This window comes from Phaenicophaeus curvirostris, chromosome 24 (assembly GCF_032191515.1).
Source record: "Phaenicophaeus curvirostris isolate KB17595 chromosome 24, BPBGC_Pcur_1.0, whole genome shotgun sequence".
NCBI lineage: Eukaryota > Metazoa > Chordata > Aves > Cuculiformes > Cuculidae > Phaenicophaeus > Phaenicophaeus curvirostris.
Genome location: NC_091415.1, coordinates 812877 through 831527, shown reverse-complemented (window position 1 = coordinate 831527; position 18651 = coordinate 812877). Strand labels below are relative to the sequence as shown.

The 18651-nt window shown below is 52.1% G+C and overlaps 1 protein-coding gene across 1 annotated transcript in view; it reads left to right on the top strand.

The window, feature by feature from the left end:
- The first annotated feature begins 1536 nt into the window (after positions 1-1536).
- CTTNBP2NL (CTTNBP2 N-terminal like) overlaps positions 1537-18651 on the top strand; it is a 71679-nt gene continuing 54564 nt past the window's right edge. Inside the window, exon 1 of the mRNA XM_069876116.1 lies at positions 1537-1543. The gene's annotated coding sequence lies outside the window, so the exon portion shown is untranslated. The remainder of the gene's footprint in view (positions 1544-18651) is intronic.

The window sequence follows — 18651 nt, the reverse complement described above, 5'->3', positions numbered from 1 at the left end:
GGCTCCCCGCCTTGGGGAGAAGAGCGGGGGAAGAGGAGGGGCCAGAGGAGATGGTTTTGTACTTGACAAATGATAAAACTTTGATAACTTCAAGCTGGCTCAAACGGCAGCCAGGCAGCTCAGACAAGTGTATAGAACATCAAAAGCCCCAGCATGGAAAGCGGTGCCTGAGAGCTCCAAATGCAGCTGTGCCGCAGCACAATTCGTTCTGGAAAGAGAAAGGGGAAACTTCACCCTTACATGTTGTGTTGCGGCCCCATTTCCACATGTAAATATTCCCTATGGCTCCGGCTTCCCTCTCCGTGTCATTAACTGGGAGAAGGGCTCCGGATAAGCGAGTGGGTGTAGTAAGAATCTCGTTATTTGTCAATGCTAATTGATGTCCCCTTAAACTAATTTCTAACTGGGTTTGATAATTTGTAATTCTACTCTCACTAAATAACTAATCATTGCAGGGAACACTTAGCTGAGAACTCGGTTAACCCTTTGTTGCACTGCGTGTCTCGTGAGCTGAGTTGTAAGGTCTCCCCAGAGCCTGAACCCCGTCCTGCAGAGGGGCTGCCAGGGCTGCGAGGTTTGCGGAGCCCCTTTCCCACCCCACTTGTCTTTGACTTAATTCTCTTTATAGAGTAATGAGGCCAATAATGCGCGGCACTACGTGATCATCTATTGTGTGTCCCAATCCTTAGGGATTAGAGGACTTTAGGGTAAACCAGATTATTAGTTAAACACTGGTGTGTTTGTGGTTGAATAATTGCTCTACCTGCACTCCTCTTCAATCAGCATCCTGGCCTGAAAACGCCGTGCATCATAACCACCATGGGTTTTTAGCCTGGCTCTTTTGCAGCGGTCCCTGGAGACAGTAGAAAGAATCAATAATAACTTTAGGAGCTGGCAGGTTTCAGGCTGCTCGAGCTCCTGAAATCAGAAGCCTCCATCACCCGAGACAGAGCTGAAAGGACAAGGGAACAGCACTGAAAATGTTGGTTCCACATTCACTTGAGTCTTGCCCACGGCTCGCACAGGATCAGGTTGTGCTGGGAGGGTGCAGTCCCCAGGCTGCCGTCCCCCACGGGCACCGCTGCCCGCAGAGCTGCTGCTCTTGCCTTTCCTAAGGAGCTGAAGTGATTCAGTGCATCCCAGCAGCTCACCCAGGGATATTAAAGGAAATATCTCAACCGCTTTAAGCTATTTTAAGAATAGGGCGGAAAAAATACGAGCTATGAGATCCGAGCGTGGCTGTAACCTTGCTGGGTGAAACCAAGGGTGCAGCCCGTGAAGCAGTGAGTCCGTTCAGTGTTGCTGGGAGCTGTTCCCTATTCCTCCTTTTCTCGTGCTGATTTATGTTATTGCTGAGGACTGAAGTGTTAAAAGTAAATCAATAAATTGCGGGCAGGCTCTCTGTGGCCGGCAGGAGCTTTTTGTCACGGTGCGGTGGAAGGGCAGGCAGCAGCCAGGGATTAGCTTAGGTGCCTGCGATGCTCGGAGCCAGGCACTGCGCGAGGCACTCCCCGCTTTCTCTGTTTCGTTCCAAACCCTCCCGGCCACGGCCACGTGTGCTCTGTGCTGCAGATGCCAGCGGGGATGGTGGAAGAGATCTGAAGGCATCTGGAATGGTGCTTCCCAAAATAGCTCAGTGACATTAATGGGCCAGATCAAAGCCAAAAGGATTGGGAAGCAGCTTGGGTGAAGGAGCACGTAAAAGGTAGAGTGAAATCATATCAGTGAGGGATGGGTGGGAAGGACCCTGCTGAGCACCGGATGAGGGGCAATGACTTTAAATTGGAAGGAGGAAGATTTAGATTAGACGTTAGGAAGAAATTTTTCACAATGAGAGTGGGGAGCCCCTGGCCCAGGTTGCCCAGAGCAGTGGTGGCTGCCCCATCCCTGGAGGGGTTCAAGGCCAGGTTGGATGGGGCTTGGAGCCCCTGACCCGATGGGAGATGTCCCTGCCCATGGCAGGGGTGGGACTGGATGGGATTTGGGGTACCTTCCAACTCGAACCGTTCCATGATTCTTGCAGTCTGTCTGAGGTGGGGTGAAAGCTGCTGTCGCCCAGCTCTCTGTCAGTGTCAGGAGCCCCGTGCCAGCACAGAGGGGCTGCCTTTCATCTTTGCAATCTCCCAGGTATCCTCTAGGACTCCTTTAACCGCTTTTCTAGTCTCACCACACTGAGAAGATGATCCACAGTGTTCTAAGCCATGTGTTCAGTGAGGGTGTTGGGATCCCAGGGGCTGTGGAATATTGATAGGAAATTATGCAGCTGGTAGAAAGCTTGCTGCTGCTTTCTCCCCCTAAGAAATCCTTGTCCTTTTGAAACCCTGAGCAAAACAGTTTAAATAGATCAAGTCTTGCTTCCAACGTAGCTGGCGGTGTGACTTTCCCCAAAATAGAGGATGTTATTTCAGAATGCATCATGCCGTGTCATTTGTTCGGATTCTTTCCCATTGACAGATGTCAGCCCAGACAGATTGTCCTCCCGCTCCCTTCCCACATCAGTCTCGGTGCCGCTGAGGCTTTGACCTTCCCCTGGCAGAGCTGGCTGGGCACCTCTGGGGATGGCAAATGCTTCAGCTCAGAACCCCCCTGGCTCTGCCCCACTGCCAGGGCTGCAGCCCCGAGGGCGCCTTGAGATGAGCAGACCTTTGCTCTTCCCAGTGCTGGAACTGGCGTGGCTCGTTCTGGGGAGTTAAATTCTGATCTTGCTAGGCTGGTGCTGACTCCCTCCATGCGGCACAGTTTTCGTTCCTGTCCTCCTTGATTACTTGAGTTTGACAGCTCTTATTCATCCTCCCTCCCTGGCCAGCAACCTTGGCATTCAGCTTGGTCCTCCTCTCCCGAGGACGATATTAATTAGACGGTGAAACTGTTGCTGTGCTGGAAACCTTGGCAGCCAGCGACCTGCGCTCCCCCCAGAGCACAGAGGCTCTCGCCGCTTCCCGGCGCCCGCTGCCGCGATTTCCCTGCCGCACACAGAGCAACCCACGATGGCAGCAGATAAGGGTTTTGCAAAGAGCTTGGAACAAGAGGAGGTGTTGTTCGTGGCCAAATCCCATCCTAGCGTTTCCATGCTTGGAGCTGAGCGCGCCCAGACCGAAGCGGCAACCCTTCATCCCCGAGTTCTGAGTTTGGGTTCACCTGTTCAGGTGAATTTATCCCTCGTTTGGATACATCACAGCTGACTTGTGAATTACAAATCTAAATGGAGCTTGAGACTCTCAGGCCTGATTGCAATGAATGGATTTTCAGATTGGAGCTGCTTTTCTATTCCTTTCCTTTAATTGCAAACATGCAGTTTTTAGCAATACCGAGCCCAAAGCCCACACTGAATTTCACTTTTTAAAAAGCCGAGGAAGGCTGTGAAGAGGTTTTCCTCTCTGGCTGCACGTTTCTGGGGCAGATCAGCTCCTCTTGTCTGCAAGACGAAAAGCAACGCTAAGCAACGCTGAGCCACGTTCACCTCACCTTGCTGCTTGAGAGTGAAGGGCTCTGGGAATAGTCTTGGCCCTGTGGTCCAGGGCACGTTTTCCCTTTTTTATAAGAATTTAGTTGCTATTTTGGATTTTAAAGAGAAGTATAGGAAAGACTTTAGAGAGACGCTATGGTTACAAGATCCAGCATGCCCAGCCTCGCACTCAAATCCTGCTGTTTTACAGCAGCTCTTCCTTTCTAGGCCCTACTATTTATCACCTCGGTATCCGATTGCGTAGCAGTACACTAATGATGTAATTAGCATCCTCAGAGATATCAACTACAGCAACAAACAGCAAGAAAACCGAGAAGGCAGCGGCCAGGCCAGCGCCCACCCTGCTTTCTGCCCACCCCGCAGCTTTGCTTTAAACACTGGAATTTCTGACAACCACAAATAACTGGAGTTTCAGTTTAATCTAAGATCCAGTGATGTCTCCTAGCGTCAAACAGGAGGTTGGTTCAGTGTCAGAGCAGCCTGGTGCATAAACACCACTTCTCACTGCTGTTTTCCCTGCAGGTTCCCTACACAAACACCAGCCCCAAGCTGTAACAGCTCCGGGTCGCCGTCACACACGGGTTCGATTGCCTGTTATTTAGCTGCCTGGAAAGAAAGCTGTGATCAGAGCGGGTGTTCACCTGCCTAACAGAGACCCCTGTAAGCAAGACTGCAATGTCAGAGCCCGAGATGTCCATTTGGCTGGGGGGACTGGGCTGGGGGCGACGTCCTGGGAGTTGAGGGGGTTTCTGAGCACGGAGCTGGATTTGGCCCCTCTGGGCGCTCTGCCCCTCCGCGGAGGAGCTGGGGGGCAGGAGGGGCAGGAGCACACATGACCCTCACCTCCCTGCCTGAGAGAGCCCCGAGAGCTGCTGCTCCAGAGCGGAGCCACGTTTTTCCACATGGTTCTCATCCAGGAGTGTTTGTGGAAGATGACCATTGGCCCCGTGTCAAGGAGGAGTTTAGTCTGATTATGAATATTCATTTGCTCCTGTTCCATGACAATTGTCCTCGGTTCGGCCGTGGCCGGAGCCGGGCGATTGCCTCGCAGAGCTTCTGGCTTTGAACACATGGGAACAACCGTGGGGGAAACCGCACCATTCAGCAAGTTTATGGGCAACGCAGTTTATTCGATGATCAAATTACACCAGGGTAATGCTGCCTTTTGCATCAGACAATTCAGTTCTAGTAATTGCTACCCTGGGGGTCTCTTCTCCTCTCTGTATACCCAGCCCATTTATAACACTAATGGCAGCGATGTGTGAGCAGAGGGAGGATAATAGACCTTAAACAGCAGCAGCATCTTGCTGGAAGAAAGAGAGAGCTTCATCTTTATATTTCCAGGACTTGTTGAGTGTTATGAGGGGGAGACATGAAGCAACACAAGCAGCTGACGCTGTGTGAACTGATTTGATCATAGAATCATCAGGTTGGAAAAGGCCTTTGAGATCATAAACTCCCAACAGTACCTGTTCACGACTGAACCATCCCTGAGCACCTTGTCTGCCTGGCTTTTGGATCCCTCCAGGGATGGGGACTCAACCACCTCCCTTGTAAGAAGCCCCTCCCCAGCTTCCCTGGAGCCTTTTTCCATACTGGAAGTTTCTCTAAGGTCTCCAGGCTGAACAACCCCAACTCTCTCAGCCTGTCCTCGTAGCAGAGGGGCTCCAGCCCTTGGATCATCTCCGTGGCCTCCTCTGGACCCGTTCCAACAGATCCATTTACTTTTTATGCTGGGGATTCCAGATCTGGACACGGGACTCCAGGTGGGGTCTCACCAGGGAGGAGCAGAGGGGCAGAATCCCCTCCCTCTCCCTGCCGGCCACATACCTGTGCTTTTTCCTCCAATTCTCACATCCTTTCTTCTAGGTTTGAGGAAATGTGATACAATATTTTGCCGCAGGTTGCAATTGTGCTGACAGGAAAATAACTGGGAGTGGCCGGGTGCTGGAGTGCCAGTAGGCAGCAGTTTGTCTATAAAGCAGTTGAAAGGCAGGTCCCAAGGAGTAATTAGCACTACCCAGCGCCGTGTACAGCCACTCGGCAAGAAAAGAGTGGGCTCACTGCAGTGTCATTACCTCCTGGTCCTTCATGCCAATTTTCTGATTAATAACATCCCGAGCCACTTGATGCACTATTGATTCTAAATTCAATGAAAAGAACTGGCAGCAGCTGGCAAAACCACATCATTTTTCCTTTAAAAATACAAGGCAGCAGCAGGTTTCCAGGCAGAGTGAGGCGGTGGGAAAGCCACAAAGGAGTCTAAGATAAGGGGGAATGGTTTTAAACTAAAAGAGGAGGATTTTAGACAAGATCTGAGGAAGAAATTTTTTATGCTGAAGGTGGTGAGGCACTGGCAGAGGTTGCCCGGAGAGGTGGTGGATGCGCCGTCCCTGGAAATATTCGAGAATACACGAGCACGGGGGGTTTCCCTAGGAGAGCAGCTCCTGACCATGGGCTTCTTTAATATTTAGCAGAACAGTCGTCATCTGCGTAGCTGAAAGCATTACAAGAATGAGGTGGGATTTTTTCCCCAAAAAAATGGCTTTTAAAGTGTCAGAATTTTCCCCACAAAGATGGTTTGTTGATGGTTTAAAATGCTCCACAAAGTCTAACGCCAAGGGAGGGAAATAGCCTGCTGGTTTTCTTCATTCCCAGCTGCTCGGTGGTTAGAGGAGAGGGGAAAGGTGTGAGAGGCACAAGCGCTTCGGGGGGTTGCACGGGAAAGGAAGCCCGAGCCATAAACAAAAGCTGTTCAGTCCCGTTAACAACCGAGGAGAGAAAGGCAAATACATAACAGCGAGCAGAAGGCAGCGCAGAAAGCGTAGAGAAGCCAAGAAATATTGAGCTTTGATCCAGAGAGAATATTTCAACAAAGAGCGAATGCTTTGCAAATATTCCGTGCCGGCAATAGCCAAAACAGATGGCGAGGGAGGAGAAACAGCGCGTCGCGTTAGTGCTGGGTGGGCAGTAGGAACGGGTTAATGGGTTTGCAGGAGAGCTGTGCTGGGAAAGGCGTCCTGTGCTGATAGAAAGCTTCAGCTAAACTCAGTTCTTCGCTGGAGCTGCCACCAGTGGCACCTCTGAACTGGGAAGCAGGCGGCTCCTGCTCGCGGCTGCATCCTGCGAGGCACCGAGCTGGGAAGAGTGGAAAGCATGAGCTTTCTTAGAACGACAAAGGGAAACAGCAAAGTGAAGTTTTTCTGCTTTCTGGCAGGGAGTTGCACTCACTCAGGGCTGGATTTTCAAGAGGTGACAGAGGAGCTGTCAGGAGGGAGGGAGAGAGAGAGACTGAAAGCATTGCTCTGGGTAAAACCAAAGCTGTGAGTGGTCAGCTCCATCAAACCCCTGGGTGGGAGGTGATTTATAGCCCAGATGTTCCCATTTTCTCCTTCTATGCTTTCTCAAATTCCCAGCCCCACCACTCCTGGCCTGCTTTGCTGGGGCAGCATCACCCAGATCTCCCCCAGGCAGTGCTGGCACCTCCTGTGAGCGCAGTGCAGGGGTTTTAATCATAGAATCATGGAATGGTTTGCACTGAAAGGGACTCCAAAGCCCATCCAGTCCCACCCCCTCTGGATCAGGGGCTCCAAGCCCCATCCAACCTGGCCTTGAACCCCTCCAGGGACGGGGCAGCCACCCCTGCTCTGGGCAACCTGGTCAGGGCCTCCCCACCCTCATCATGAAGAATTTCTTTCTCATGTCTAATGTAATATCTAACCCAGCGCATCCTGCACCAAGTGGCATCACGCAGGCAAGGCGCCCCAGGACTATCATAAGCTGAGAATTAATAAAAGCCCCAGAAACAAACAAATAAGCAAGAAAAGGAGTGTACAGGGTATTTACAGGAGGCATTCACAGGAGTCGCAGTCCTGTCAGAGCTGGCCCGACCTGCCAGCCTCACAAGCGTCCTCTAATAAAAGAGAATAAAAGAGGTTATCTCTCTGCTCTATTGAGACCTTCAAATTTTCATCGTAATGGGACATGGTGCTTGACAGATTGAGCTCCACTGAGCAGCTCATTGTAAATTCAAATGCAGGCTCTGGGGCTTATTCAAGCCACTGAGCCTATTTTCTTCCCTTGTTTGCTGGCTGAGCAGGCGGCTGCTGGGAGTGATGACTGTGCGGTTTGTCAGCATCGCTTTCCTGAACATCAGGCTCTAATCTCTCTGCAGCCTCGCGCGCGCGCCTGCCTCCCACCCAAACAGGCGTGTGTGCAGGGGTAGGAGCTGTGCGGACCGAAAGGGGAGATGCAGGAGATGGAAGGAATGTTGGGAGAGCAACATACAGACTCACATTCGCGTAGCGATTTAATTCCACTCGTGCGGTGGGCAGAAAGCCAGCACGTAGGGTCTGCACTTGGAAGGAAGCCGGCAGGGTTCGCAGCGGGGTGGAAGGGGTGCAAAGGTAGGGACACACGATGGGGGCAGCCCCACAGCAGAGCCACAGCCTGGCACAGCCAGACGCTCTGGCTTGGAAGCTCCTGGCAGTGCAGGAGGGTCTTGTTTGGCTGGGGCATCGTCTGGGGCAGCCGAAGCAGCGAGCTGGGCTGCAGCGTGGGGCAGCGGGGCCCCTGCCCGCTCCGGCTGGCTGGAGTGTTGTGTCTGCTGGGAAAACACCTTTGCTTGTGCCTTCCTCCCCTGGATGGTGCTCAGCCACAGCGTCCGTCACTCTCCAGTCTGATACTCTCCCACCTTGGGGTTCTAGCCTGGTCTCTTGGAGCGGTTTACCTGAATATTCAGGATTCTTCTAGTTCCACATCTGTGTTTCCAGCACAATGTATCTCCAGCCCATGGTAGTCACAGCCGGACTGTGCCCCTGCAAAAAAAGCATCTTTCTTTGCTGTAGAAAGGCACAAACTGCTCTCATCTAGGGCCTAAATAATTTCACAAGCCGTGTTCCAGCATGCGTGGAGCTGGAGGAAGAGTGCAGTAGCCAGAGGAGTTGCAGCAGGACCCGCTGCCACCAGACCCCTGTGCCGCGTGCCCTCAGGAGCTCCAAACACAGAGCGCGAGCTCTGAACAGCGAGGAAAAAGCCTCTAAAGCCTGGTCTCCTGGGCAGTGACCTCTGCAGAGCAGCAGTGGAGGGCTCAGTGCTTTGGATTTGGAGAAACTACTGGAAATACCTGGAATTGTGCAGCAGGGGAAGATCTGAGGCAGGAGACCAGGCAGCAGGGAACCTCACCAGCATTTCTGCCTGTGCTGAAGCCCTTCTCGTGCCTGCACAATGTTCCGCAGGTCAGAGATTCTTTTCATTCCTCCTGCCCATCTCATTAAAATCAGGCCCAGGCTTCTGAGCACAAAAGACACGTCTATTCCTCCAAAAACTGAAAAGCAAAAAGCCAGCTGCCTCGTACTGGTTGGAATTGAATTCCTCCCATGGTGGATTTTGGTCATGTTCAGCAGAGGGAGGCCAGGCTTTTTCTTTTAGATGGGTTTTGCCTTGTGAAAACCAGACCAAAACTTTTGCTGCCTTATTTATGGCTCCAGATTTCCAGCAGTCTCTGGGATATGAATTATGTAGGAGACGCATAGCAAAAGAGCTGAAGCCCTGGCAGGTTTGAGCACAGCCGGAGCAGTCCCTGTGCCAGGCATCCAGCTCCATCCACCCGCAGCAGCTGCCTCTCGTCCCCCTGTCCTCCAAAGAGCGTTTCACTGGGAACGTGGGGCCTTTCTGGGACCTGGGAACTCTCAGAGGACAAAGGGGGACCAGAACCTCCGTGAGCCCCAGTGCCCCAGGGAAGCTCCACGGGGGGAAGAGCCCTGTTGCGGGTGCTCCCGTGCCAGTTTGATCACAGAGCTGAGCCCTCCATCCAGACAAATTGAATATGACCCGGGGGCAGAAATCCAGCCACAAAACCATGGGAGTGAATGGCCCAGGGTGCCCAGAGCAGTGGCGGCTGCCCCATCCCTGGAGGGGTTCAAGGCCAGGTTGGATGGGGCTTGGAGCCCATGGCAGGGGTGGGACTGGATGGGCTTTGAGGTCCCTTCCAACCCAAACCATTCTATGATTTGTGACTCGGATCCTAGCAGCTGCGCTGACTTTCTCAGCTCACCACCAGGTCTCAGTGGCTGGCATTTTGTACTTACTTTGTTTTTTTTAACACAATGTTCTACCATTTTTTGTTTAAATCCACATTCCAGCCTGTATTTGTGTGCACTGGGGGATAAGAGAAAGGTTTTATTCCTTGCATTATTTATGAATGGTATTATTTCAGGGCATCTGCATTAAAATAGGGCTCCAACTGGAAAATAATATTAAATAAGATAAGTATGTATATTTGCTTCATAAATCCATAAAACCTGATTAACAATGATGCCCGTAATGCTTGTTTCATCATTAGAGAAGACTTCCTGTGTCTGTACGTGGCGCTGGATGCTTTGATGCATTAGGGCTGTGCCCTGCAAAGCTGCTTGGTTTACCCTGAACTCCGCAGTGCAGCGGGGTGTGCGTTAATCAAGGGGTTGCTTTGGGGTTTAATTATCGTTATTTCCTTTGTCTCTGAGTTTTGGAGCCGATTATCAATACAGGAGATTGAAATGTGACTGCATTCTGCCATGACATCCCCAAGCCACGACTCCTGCCTTCTGCTCTCGGGTTTCCTTGCTGGCTCTGCAGCTGCTCCGTCCCGCTCCTCGCAGGGAACGCTGCCCCTTCCCTCCGCCCCAGGGTGCATTTCTGTGAGCTGACAACCCACTGGGCGCTGCGACAGCCAGAAAATAGAGTTTGTTCTCAATTTGCCCGCATTATTTGTAACAAAGACTGATTCCAAAGCGAAGCCTGAAGAGCAAAGGGCAGCTGAGGACGTTGCCTTGGGTACCATTAATGAACTGCTGCCCACCCCCCACCCGCGGGTCTCCGTGTTGTGCCGGGCGCTGGTGGTTCATTTCCTCGAGAAGAGGGTTTGTCAGTCTGGAGGGGACGGAGCCGGAGAGCTCTGAGGGTTCCTTGGAACCCATGTGGCAGAAGGTGGTGATGTTCTGTGTGCCACAAAACCCTCATCTCCAGAGCCCCTGAATCTAAACCTGTGCTCTCGGTGGAGTCACTAAACCTTGAGTGATGCTGGGCAGCTGTTAGAGGCAAAAGAAGCTCCTGAAATAGCAGCTGCTCAGGGAAAGAAGGAAATATTTTAGATAAGAAAAATAAAGGGATCTTGGAAAATTTATATGCAGCTCTCAGTGAAACAGCAAGCGAGTCTCCCTTGCAGTGAGACTTTCCATATGGCTCCTCCACGAGTGGTGATAGAGAGAATTTTCTGCTGAAAAATATAAGCCTGGAGGTGCAAACTTCAAAGGGGCTGAACTCTGAATCCAGCAAGAGCCTTATGCACATCCAGGAGCTGAGAGAGCAAGTGTTGATAAAGCACTTCAAACCCTCGCCAAGCCTGTGATCAGGTTTCCTCTGCAGTGGTAGGAGACGGGGCTTTGGCCAGCGCTGGTGGGGACCAACGCAATGAAACCCTTTGAAATCCCACACAGACGCCGCGTGGCTGGAGAGGAGGGCGAGGGTGGCACGAGTGCCCGGTGTGGGGTGGCACGTGGGGAGCAGCTGGGGCTCGCCAGCCCCAGACCCTCACCGAGGGACGCTCCGAGTGGTGTCCTGGGCTCAAAATCAGGCTCAGAATCTCAAAATTCATGAGAGATCCACTTTCTTTTGGTGAAGATCTACCTTTCTGGCTCGCAGCAGCAGATGTGGGGGGGTCTTAGCTTTTGATGTTCCTAAATGGCCTGAGGTTTTCCAAGATGAGCGGTTCCCAGAGGAGCAGGCAGGCACCGCGGGCTTGAAACGCAGCCCCTTGTAGCCAAGGGAAGTTCCCCATGGAACTGTGGCCCCTAATTATCTCTTTTTCTATACTTCCTTACCCCTAACCGAGTGCAGCAATGCGTCCCTCTGCCTCGCTTGATTTATTGGTGCATCCCAAAGGAACACAGGAGCCCAGACAGGTTCTGGGTGAGGAAAAGAGCTGCACAGGGTGGGCAGCAGGAGGCAGAGGAGCAGAAGGGAACACTTCTTCATGGCATGATGATGCTCAAGAGCCCCATGGACTTGGTGGTGGCCACCAACAGCAGCACGCTGGCCAGGGGGCTGGCACGGGGCGTCACATCTTAAGGGCTCTGGATCATGGCAGTGTACCTCTGCTCTGTCTCTGTAGATACTAAAGTACCTAGTGCGTGGTGTTCGTGACCATTCTTTCACCTCTCCTGAAGCGTCATAAAAGGAGAAGCCACCCTGTTCAGCCCCACAGCTGCAGCTGGTGATGACAATTGGGACTGAGCCGAGCCAGAGCTGCAGGAGCCCGGCTTCTGGAAATCAGGCCACCTCTGTCTGGGTGATACATCCATGCTTGGGGGTTTGACACTGGTTTGGTGCCTCGGCTCCTGCCAGGCATGTGGAGGAGGGGACGCTCACCCCAGCCGTGTCGCCGGGGTGCAGGTGGGACTCGTCACCTGCGCTTCGCCTCCTCTTGCTGGTTCTTTCCCCCTTGGAAAAGTTGCGATGTCGTGTGGCTGGCACATGAAAGAAATCAGAGTTTTCTTGCTGCAAGCCATGAAAAGCAGGCTTCATTCAGCTCCTGAATTATTTAGAATACAAGCCTTTGATTCATTTCATGAGAAAAAGGAAACAAAGTTAGCTGTAACTATAGGCCATTCAAAGCATGGATTGCCAGCAAAAATGTGCAAAGCGCTGTCATGAGAGGATTAATTACATAGATTAAATATTTTATAAGTTAAATAATGTGTATTTTTTGGAGACAAAATGGAATGTCATTTTTCCCCCCAAGACAAGGAAAGTAACTGTATTCAGTTCCATTTAGCCCACAGAGCAACACAGGCTGCACTGACAGAGGAGGATGGATCGGGGTTGTAATTCCCATCTGGCACTTAAATCTATATTCTGAGCAACGTTTCATCTTCTCCCCAAGAGCCCCGCTCCCAGCTTTCAAGTCTCTGTCAGCTGTGAGGCTCTTTCTGGGGGGAGAAGAAAAGGGTCCTGGCAATTGTTATTCTGTCTGTTGTAATCCTCCAGGATCTGGAAGGAAAATGGGTTTCGGAGAGAGGTTTTAATTATTGTGTTATTGTCCTGATGGATAATGGCAGAGTCTTTCAAACTGTCTTTGAAGACCCGAAGCCAATTTCTGACTCTGAACTGCCCAGGATGCCAAATCCCTGAGCAGAAGAGTTTGCTTGGTGGCACAGGGCACCTCCAGCAGCTTTCCCTGGGGAGTCACTACCAGAGGCAGAGATGCAGCTGAGGTTTCCAAACCATCAGGTGGCTTTGGCCCCACGAGCCGCCCCGCAAGCCCCGTCCTTTAAACTAAACTGCTTCATCTCAGCTTTGAGCATCAATCTTTGTGCTGGCATTCATTGTTTGATTTGAGTCCCAAATATCTGACAGCTCTTCCATTTTCTTTTTATCAAGAGTGTACTATTGCCTAAAAACTAAAAAAAAATGAGCAGCATCCCCTCCCCTGTGTGATCTTCTCCATTTGGAGCTGACGTGCTCGGTAATCAAGGTGTGAAAGAAATCACCTTCGTGAGGCTAGAGATGGAGCCCAGTAACGATCGTGAGGCATCGCTGCGCTCGCTGCCTGACTCTAGGTACCAATCTACTGCAATTAAAATCTGGCATCTTTTGTTTTACTCTGAACAATGAGAACGGCGATGCCACTGTCGATACTCTCGTGTGCCTTTCACTGTGAAGTGTTTCTTCTGCAAAATGAATTGTGCTCACGCTCTCAAAGCGCTGAAGCAAACAGTGGGGCCAGGTTGTGCACGAGGGAGATGTGCAATTAGCTTCCACCACGATGCGCTGGAGCTTGTGATGGAGCAGCTGGGAAGGTAATTTGGGTTTTGGTGCTGCTGGATGGGTTCAGGAGGCCCAGTTAGTGGGTTGACTTCTCAGCTAGAAGGAACACTGCTGCTGTCTGTGGTTTGATTTGGTGATTTTTCTCCCCTGCCCTGCCAGCTCTGTCCCCGTGGGGCCCCTGCCTCGGCCACGCGAACGCACGTGTGCACTTGCTGCTTCGGTAACTTCAGTCTTTGTCCCGTTTGTGCCCCTCTCCCCTTAAGAACAGGGAGTAAAGAGGCAATTTGCTTTGGAAAATTACAATTTATGTTATTGATTGGGTAAAAAGGAACTGTTTTATTAAAGATTACAGTCCTGTGTGCCGCTTCTCCTTTACAAATATCCTATTACATGCTCGGAGACCACCCACACGCCTTGCCGCTTTCACGTTTGCCCTGCAATCTTTCATGCCGGTTGACTTTTCATTTCCAAATCCCTTTTCGCATTAAGCACAGACCCACACACTCTGACCCATTTTCCTTTGAAATAAATCAGAAGCCGGTGCCAGCGACGACTCGAGGTGTTCTGCAGAATTTGTAAACAGCGCCGGAGTCTTGTGGGAAATGTCACAAAGTGTTGGACTGAATTTATTAAGTAGTTTCTCAGCTTAACTGTCCCCATTCCTGTAGGCAGCCTGACAGCGGCTCTACCCCTGATGGCACTGGACGGGGCCGCTCGCTGGCAGAGCTCGGCTCGGAGGGGAGGGGGCTTTGTGGCTGTGCAGCCTGATCTCGTACCCGGACAAAGAATCTGTTTTGCGGCTTCCGATTAACATTGCACTTGATAACAGAGAGGGAAAATGCAATTCATGCAATTCCTTTGGCCCCAGGATTTGCTGGCGCTCGCCTGCTCCAGGGAGAGCCCTGACTTGGCAAAGCTGCCAGCAGTTAACGCAGCCGTGGGCAAAGCCCAAAGCCTTTCCCAGCTTTCCATAAGAGCATGGGGCAAAGAGCAGCCTTCCCTGTGAAAGGGGAGCTGGTGCCTGGGTTTTGCATCTGGCAACCTGACCCACGGGTGGCTCAGCAGCTCAGGCAGCTGCTTCTCCCTCTGATCTCTCATTCTCTTTCGTTCCCCAGCGTCTTCTTTTCTAAGTGAACTCTGTGCCCTGCTCGGTGCTGGGGGCGATCATTCCCTGTGCAGACCACAAACTGGACAGCACGATAAACCACGTTATTCAGAACTGACAAGGCTTGTTTTCATCCCTGAGGAAAGCTGTGACGCAGACCGTGTCCCCGCTGGCTCAGCCAGGGCATGGCCCTGCTGCCCCGGCGTATGCTGCACGGAGCCCGTTCACGGCTGCGGCCAAGGGGGGTGTAAACCTGGGAGGATGTGTCCTCCTAATCTGTGATCTCTCCTCTCTGCAGAGGAACAATCCTTTATCCAAGAGGTTTTCCAGTGTTGCTAGATGAAACACAGGTCGTGGAAGACACCAAGCCACCTGCGAGGTGATGCCTGGGTGGGTTTGAGCGTGTGTTCCCTCATCCCTAGCCCTGTGGCTTCATTTTCCCAAGGCGTCAGCTGGAACCCAGCCACTGCTATAATTAGCAGCATTAATAGAGATGCAGAGGGTTTTGTGGCCACACCACACAGTTTCTATCCAGCTCCCTATCCTAATTCTAGCTCTGCCTTGCACCAGCTGCTTAGAGGGTGTGAAAAATACTAAGTAGGCAATTCCGGCATCAGGAAGATGTATTTCTCACTGAAGCATGTTGGACATAAAAGCAGAACAGCTTTTAATTAAAATTTCTTCCCCCAGCCATGTCAGGCCTCCACAAGGGACAGGAGCAAAAACTCCCAGTGCTTTCCTGTACCGAGAGGGAAGCATCCTTGAAGTCAGGAGTGAAACGAGCTGGTGTCCCCAGCAGCGGCTGTGACCAGAGCGCGATGCGGGGAGCAGCATGTGGCATACACAGCTTTTCATCAGGGTTTCTGTGGAAACATCAGCTGCAGGAACCTTCCCTTGGGCCTCCTGGCCAGGTCATCACTGCAAGTTCTCTGCACACGATGGCCATACAGACTCAAAGAGTTTCATGGAGGTCCCTCAAGCTGTTTATTGCGAATGGAAGTTCCTAAAGAGTTTACTATATGTGCTGCTTCACTTCTAGAAGCTTTTGATCTGACTTGTAGCTGGCTGATAGACGGACACCACCTCACTGTCCAGATCTTCTCCTTTACTACAAGGACATCGAGATGCTGGAATGCCCAGAGAAAGGCCACAAAGCCGGTGAAGGGTTTAGAGACCACGTCTAATGAGGCTGTGACCCTGCCAGGGCAGGTGGGACCAGGTCCGTGTTCCCTCTTCCCCTCCCCAGACCCCGACCCTTTTAGCCTGGGCTTGTCCTGCGCTGTCTAAGGGAAAATATCTTGTGGCAGCTCCGCTCCCCTGGGAGCATCTCCGTGCACGCAAGGGTACGCTGCGAGTACAGCGAGTTCCTTAAAGAGTGTGTTAAGTGTAAATATATGGCATTGCTGCTCAGAATGGTCCTCCAGAGAAAACCTGCGTAAATACACAGAAATAAAGTGAGAATGAAAAAGGAAATGCTAAAATATTGCCCTGAGGGGTTCTGAACTGACTGGGAGGAACAGAGAGGGCTTTGCTCCGTGCGCCCAGGGACTGTGATTAGCAGAAGCGGCTCTGCAGCAAGAGGAGGAAAAGCTGACGGGGCAGGAGGGAAGGGAGCGTGTGATCAGGAGAGCGTGTCGGGGTTAAGCGCTGCTCTCTTTTGGATGTGTCTGTATTCAGAGTTTATCGTTAGCAATTGCATTACAGCAGCACCTGAGGCTTTGAAATAAATGAAGGCTCTGCAGTGCTGAACACGGTGCGGATGCAGGTGGCTCGGAAGGCTCCGCAGCCTGAACGGGGGCCAGGATGGTGCTCGCTGGGCGCGCTGCGAGCGAGGGCTCCGCTCTGCCGCGTGGCAGGGCTGCTGGGGAGCTGTGGGTTGCACTTTGCAACCCTCTGGGATTCCATCTGGAGAGGCGGCTGCAGGATTCAAGCTTTCCTGCAGCACTCGGACCTTCAGAGGATCATGCCAGGGCCGAGGCTGGTGGCTGCATCTCAGCAACATGCCAGCCCCGACAGGAGACGTGTCCTTGGGGCAGCATCCACCCTCAGCGATGCTGGCTCGAGGGCAGGGGGGCCTGGGGCACTGCACGCTCACCAAAACACAGACCCTCAAAGGGGTTTGGCTGCTGTGCCCTGTGTTGCTGGTCAGTATGTGGCTCTGACAGGGAGAATGATGAGCAAGACCCAGCAGGGGAGGCCCTGGTCAGTGGAACAACCAGGTCGCAGCCTCATCCATCTTCCCAGCACCTTGTCCCCAAGGAGCAGGGGCCAGCAGGAGGGATCTGACTGAAGCCAGAGAGGATGGAACACCTAACTGCCGTACCTGGTAGCTGTCAGGAGCACCCAATTCGGTGTACGAGCAGGAGAAAATCAAAGCAGAGGAGTCTCTGTTCCCTCAGATTTAATGACGATGACTGAAATGAGCTTTGGCTGGCTGCTGTCACTGGTGATGTATTTTCCAGATGCAAACAGCATTTCTGAAGCTACAATGGTTACACAGAGGCAGGGCGGGAGTGCGTTAAATGAGTCCATCCTCGATGTGCGTACGATTCCCAGCTGATCGATGACCCGTGGTGCCAGGCAGCGTTATTTGTGAGCTCCTCTGTAGCCCAAGATGCTGCTATGGATCAAGCTCAAAGTCAAGCCAAGCACTTTCCTCATAGCACAGGGTGAGGTGCCCCCTCCTTGCAGCAATCGCAGCGTTGAGAGGAGCCAGAGGAGGAGGGTTTGCGGGGAGCAGACCCCAGCGCAGCAACAGTGCTGGGTGAGTCCATTCCCCTTCCAGCACCATTCAGCCCAGGCTGGCTTTGTTCACACAGTTTTTCTCTTTGTTCAGAGCACCTATTATTGCTTGGTAAGCCAGCATTCATGCAGTTCTACACTGAGCAGAATCCTTAAACAAATAGGAATGAAAAGGGCCTTAAATTCTTGGGTATGTGCAGAAAAATCCATTCCCTTCCGCCGCTGCCATCTGCGCCGCTCCCCTGCCTTCCTCGAGTCACCGTGCCAGGGAGCTCTTCCACTCAAATTAATTGACATTCTGTCCCTTGTTTTCTGCCTGCTCCCCAGATAAGCTTAATAAAGCCAAAGCTGCCTTGTATGGAGCTCCTTCACAAATCTTTTTGGATTGTATCCATAGATTTGCTCTGGTGAAGCCAGCAAGTGGTTCTGAGAGCAGAAGGGAAAAGCCCCATCCTCCCTTCTGCCCCCTCGGTGCCTTCCATCCCTTCTCCAGCCTCTGCTGGGGTTTTGATGTGTGCTACTGGTGCTTCCTGAGCTGCCTGCCATTCCTGACACCTCTTTGGGGTGAGAAGTGGCTTCAGGGATCGTTTTTACTTGTATCTGACTCTTTTACTCAGATTTTGCATCTCTCGAGCTCAGTTTGCACTTGGTGTTTCTTAGCCAATGGTATTTGCAGGAACAATATGTGCTCTAGAGATGAGAAAGGGCCGTACAGGCTTAAGGGAAAAGCTGGAGTGTGTAAAGATGTGTGATCTGGTTAGAGCACAGGCTGAGGAGACAGAAATGCTAGCTATGACCTGGAAGATGTAAGCACTGGGGAGGGGAGAAGAAGCACAAGAGAGCAAAGCCCACAGTAAGGAAGCCGTTTCTCTGCCTGATTGTCTGTAATGAGCAGCCCAACGCTTCCCACCGTGGCAGCGATGGCTCTGGGCTGGGGTCCAGCTCTGGGCTGTCTGTGCTGCTCTCACAGAGGGCAGCCAGCAGCAGAGGAGAGTCGGTTCTCAAGGGACACCATGGGAAGCTGCTTCTGGAGACATTGGAGCTGTGTTCCTGTTCCGTCTGTCCCTGGAGCAAGTCTTGAACAGGACACGGGTGCAATGTGCTGCTCTCGGGTGGATCTGCTGTGGCTGGTGTCCTTGCTCCCGTGCACGCTGCAAGGGCAGCAAGGGAGTGCAGAGGGTGGTCTTGGTTCCTGATAAAGCAGCCCTCAAAAGCTCCAAGCTGCAGGACAGGAATGCTGCTAGCCGTGACGTGGTGCTGTGCTTATGGGACAGCAACAAGGCTCCTGGCAGAAATAAGAGCAGACTTCCTTTCCTTATTTATCTTTAGGCAGCTACTCTGCACCTTCTTGAGTAGCTGCCACTGCTGCTCCATCTGTTCTGCTGCCCCTGTTCTGCTGGCTTCGTGCTGCTCTGCGTGAAGAGCCTTTCAGAGAGGCTGCAATGACCCCTTGTGAAAGGTCTCGGTGGGTGCTCGCTGGTGCTTTCCATCGCTACCAGAGGAGCAAAGCCCTGGAGGTGACTTCGAAGAT